Below are 5,023 nucleotides of genomic sequence, written 5' to 3' on the forward strand. Positions count from 1 at the left end.
CCCGGCCTTTTCCCCCCGGGCTTGTCCCCCCCCTAAGGGCCTTCCAAAAAAACCAAAAAAAAAAAAAAAAAAAAAAAAACCAGGGAGGAACCGTGAAGGATCTTTATTAAGCTTTAGTCAACTTATTCAGTTGGTCAGGAAGCCTCTCCTCCATATTACCAACACATCACCCATCTGGATAATAGATCACATTTGAAAACCTAGCACAATAGACCCAAAAATAAGTATTTTTCCTGAAACAAGAGATTCCTTGGCGTCATTCTGAAACATTAACATTCTGATGCAGCATGAACGACTGACAACGCAGCAGTTTTTAATCTTTCTTTCCTTCCCATTCCAGACTGGTATCTTTTAATTGCTGCTCTCTGTTTCTTGTGGCATTCATTTTGAGCGCTTTGGCTGAACCTGTAACATGCACAGGTTTTTTTTTTTCCAGCTGGGTCTCTTCCGATAACACGGACGATCAGATCAGTCAAGTAGAAAGGCCAATCTCCACCAGTACCACCAGTACCACCACCTATGAAGTCTTTTCTCTTTCTGACGCCTCTATGTTATCAACACATCACATCCAGGGCAGAACAGGAGAGTGAATCACCATCATCACCCTGAACACTCTGCCGCACTCCAAAAGTGACAAGAGAAATGGGTGGCGGGGGGTGGTGTATAGGGGGTGTGTGTCATATAAAAACCCCTTTGCCTTACAGAGACAAAGGGGTTCAGTATTCCCTCCTACTCTCAGGGGGCAGTGTTTTTTTTTAAGGGCGCCAGTGCTTTTCCGGGGATAAATCCCCTCTTTTTTTTTTTTTTTTTTCAGGCCCACTCACCAGCAGATGCCAAAAAAACACTCGAAAAGATTGTTTTAAGGCATCTGTGGAAAGACTGTTTGCATATCTGACTTCATCTATAAAATTTCTATCCATGTTTTCGTCGGTAGTGTAAAGAAATCATAAAGTATGGGGGGGAAAGTATGAGGTTATCCATTTCACAGCTGGAAACACTCCATTCTGTATGTTGTTTTTATTATTATGCCAAATTGCAAAAACTCTTCTATAGATTCACCGAGTGCTATTGTCGTAGATAATTAGCGGCATAATAGTGGATAATTAGCCGTATTAGTTGAGTACAGAGTCTTGCGTAATATTGCCATGTATAAATGTCATCTAAATATAGCAGCAATTACAAGTTATGAAATATTACTGAACAATATGGCTGAGCCAAGCTGTTGATGCTTAAAGCAAATCTTTGGAAATGTTTTATTGAATCTAAAAACGTTTAGGGCTGAAACGATTATTCAGATTAATCATGATTATTGAGATTATCGCCAACTCATTTAGTGATAGATTAATTGCGACTTGGGGTATAAAGACAGAAAAAGCCATTTTCTGAAACTTAAGCCAAAACTGTGTGAAAATATTTATATGTTTTGCTTTTAAGATGAAAAACCATCTTTGTCTGTAAATATGTTCTATACGGAATACCTCAAGTGACGTAGTTTAGTTCAAATTCTGTAAAAAAAAAAAAAAAAAAAAAAAAATTGCTATAACATAAATTATTAATCAACAAAATAGGCATATTTTTTATCTACAGATACATTGTTTGCTACAAATGATCAAGCATTCACTAAAGAAATGCTCTTAATGCATTTTAGGCAATAAAATTTAATATTTTTATTTTTAAAAAGTAATTGAACTATTTGCTTATTTATTGCTTAATTAAATGGTCATTTTTATTTATTTATTTATTTTAATGTGGGCAAAATCATTCCCTATAAATTAAAATCTTCTTACAATGGAAAAATATTAGGTACAAATGATCTATTAATAAACACACTTCTCCACATTCGCTTTAGTTTAATCTAGTGACTTTTTCTTTTTGCCAGTAATAGACTAATTTTTGCTGTGTATTGCGGCATAGTGAGAGGTGGAATAAATAAGGAGGGAGAATGTCACATCTCTGAACAAACACAACAGGAAGTAGTTTTGTTTAAGCAGGAAGTGACCTTATAACGACGCATCAAGCTTAACAGCAAACGAGAATAAGACGCTGAATGCAATTTATATATTTTTTTTTTTCAGCTGAAACAACCAAAAATATTTATTACAGTCATCAGTTACAGAGACATGTTCCAACAAACATGAACAGATTGCTGTGAACCATTAGCAGCCTCAATCAGCTAACTGGCTAATAAATCAAGCTAACCGTTTCACAGTCAAATACGAACATGAGGCATATTATGAATCAATGTGGCAGTCTGTCACTTATATAGCTGCTTGCTTTCTCTCCTGATTAGACCTCATATTGATTATTAATTAAAACTAATAAGTCTTCTTTACGCGACAATTGTTGGAGGGACAACTCATGTTGGAAGTCTTTGTTTATCCAACTACGTCCAACTTCTGTAGCAATTTAAATCAATTTTAAGCTACAGATATTCATATTTGAGGGATTCAGTGCTATATTGCATGATATAAAGAAACTGTTTTTATAAACTGATGTTAACAATCTGTGTCACTGTGCCAAAGCTACGCTAATCATGGTTGCTAAATCCTAGGTGCACAAAGGAGCATTATCACATATCCTTCCTCTCAGCAGCTGGTAGACTTTACCTGAACTTCTCCCAACAAAATCGATAAGTGTTAACATTCCTGTTCGTCTTTTAACTGTCTTTTTTTAATAGTCTGCAACTTTTTTCTGTGCACATCTTGTACATTTCATTAAATGTTTAATAACTGCAATATTTTTTATGCTGTAAATTTTCCTTTTTTACAGTGGTGTATTAGGGCCATTGGAGACAGAAATATACAGGAGCAAATGTTGCAAAACAGGAAAAAAGAAATTTTCTAGAAAAAAACTGAATTCGTCTGAGTGTCGCAAGTCAAAAAAATGGGGAAATTTTCAGATTAATCCCAGAAATATTCTATAAAAAACTTGGAAGTTTTTTAGTTTTATGAAGAAAAAAATTAGCAAGAAAAAAACACGGAAATTTTGAGTTCAATCTTGCAAGTTTTTTACTTTTGAAACCAAGACATTTCCGATAGTGTTGTGGAAATGTACTCATGTTTTTCTATCTTCATTGGCCCCAATATTTCATCCTACTTTACTCTGTAGTCTTTTATTATTTCCAGTTGTTTTTTGTTTTTGTTTTTTTTATTCCTTAGTTTGTATACTTACCTTCACCTTACTGGTGGTACTCCTGAATTTCCACTTTGGGACAACGAAAGAATATTTCTTCTTCTTCTGCCTGGCTGTAATCATCAAGTCAGTTGAGAGTGGAGTAGACCTTGGAACCTTTTTTCTTTGTTTTTCATTTGTTCTAGAACATTGAAGATGGTTTGCATCTGTGCTTTTCCAGGTCTCAGTTATTTGGAAGTTTTTCTGGCAGACATAATCTAGCAACGTTGCATGTGTGTGGCATGCCATGTCTCACAAAACTGTTAACTAAAGAGAAAAACACCTGACAGCAATCCAGGATTCCTGGTGGCTGTATTATCATGAAACATGAAAGACAACGGAAGGAATTCTATCATCTAGATCAACTGGTAATTACAACCAAAATGCATCTTAACGTTTTGGTTTTATTTTACCTTCTTCCACTCTTAAAGCTGCTTGCCTCTAAGTGTAATTCCTGTTTATCCCCTCATCAGTTATTCTTGTTTTTTTCCCCTCCCTCCGTATATTCAGTCTGGAGCGCTCCCTGAGGCCCTGACCTGTTACAGCGGAAATCAATAGCCAGCAAATTGTGCATAGTCACAGGAGACGGAGCAGGGAATTAGGACAATGAAAAGAAGTTTCGACATGGAGCAAATGTAAAACAGGCTGAGTCACGGTGGAGATTAGGCCGCCGCTGCTATTGGAGTCATCATTGTTGCAAATTATCATATAAAAACATCCAGAGTGAACAATGCTGTGCTAATATGCTGTCAAACTGCAACTGGTGTTTGTGGCTCTGCTATGCACAAAACACACATATACACACACACAGACACTTTGTTAGACACACCTGTTCGATCACATGACTTTCAACATTCATCCAGAGGGGCGGGTGTCAGCCGTACTTTTGACACCAGAGACCCTAGTTGCTTTCAAGATTTTCTTTTGCTTATGAACCCAATAACATGCATTGTCTACTTATTGTTACACTGGTACACACAAATAAAACCCAAGAATGAATAGTGATGATAATAAATCCCACTATTGAATACAACTACAGCAGTTTTTTGACAGTCACTATGAAAATGTATCAGTTTTAGTGTTTTATTTAAAAAATAATAGCCAGGGAGAGGGAAGTAGGTCAGTTACGCTAGCTTGAATTTGACAGTCTTAACATGTAGGTGTGCTGTGGAATCCCATGTGTTTTGGTTTACTTAAAAATGAAGACAAAACAAAAGTCAACCCACACACCAACTCACCATTAAATTAACTGACTCACAGCTGTCACCTATTAATAATTGTAAAATAAACATCAAGCCTGTAAACATAAAACTGTGGTCTGAATGTTCTGCTATTTGCGCGGGAAATGTTTGAGTGTTTTTTTGGTGTTGAGTTCTGAAACATTCGTGGAGCTGTTGCCAGTCTGTTGCTATGACAACATGTCTGTGTATAGCGTAGCCGACAGAGTGAGAAAAAAGATGAATATGAGTGGTTTTGAGTTATTTTTCAACGGTTTTTGTGTTGTTTTCCCTTTGCTGTTGCGAACTGCACTAAATTAATAATACCTACATCACCTCCAGGTTTAATTTTAACAGAATGATTGCACCATGGCACCATGGCTATGGATGGCAAGTAAAAGAATAGTCTTTTTGCTCTCCAGCAATGTCCGCATGCCCAAAATTTCCGAATGTAAACAATAGCGTGCAACGTGTTTACAGATGGATGGATGGAAAATGTAAACTTTAAGTAAATTCATTAATATAATTTACAGATTCCAGAAGCTGCTTGGTGATGTTGCATATCTTTGTTGTCATGTAAATGATTCTTCACATTATTGAAGCTGAACGCTCCGTCTTGGCGTGGCGCCTTCATT

At 36.4% G+C, this 5,023-nt stretch overlaps 1 long non-coding RNA gene across 1 annotated transcript; it reads left to right on the forward strand.

Moving 5' to 3' along the window:
* The first annotated feature begins 3,337 nt into the window (after positions 1-3,337).
* LOC106958514 (uncharacterized) lies at positions 3,338-3,904 on the forward strand. The gene is made up of 2 exons (XR_001427167.1): positions 3,338-3,539; positions 3,682-3,904. It is a non-coding gene; the product is annotated as an uncharacterized LOC106958514 (long non-coding RNA).
* Positions 3,905-5,023: the final 1,119 nt, after the last annotated feature.

This window comes from Poecilia latipinna, unplaced genomic scaffold, assembly GCF_001443285.1.
Source record: "Poecilia latipinna isolate Pla-1442-1.1 unplaced genomic scaffold, P_latipinna-1.0 Scaffold991, whole genome shotgun sequence".
NCBI lineage: Eukaryota > Metazoa > Chordata > Actinopteri > Cyprinodontiformes > Poeciliidae > Poecilia > Poecilia latipinna.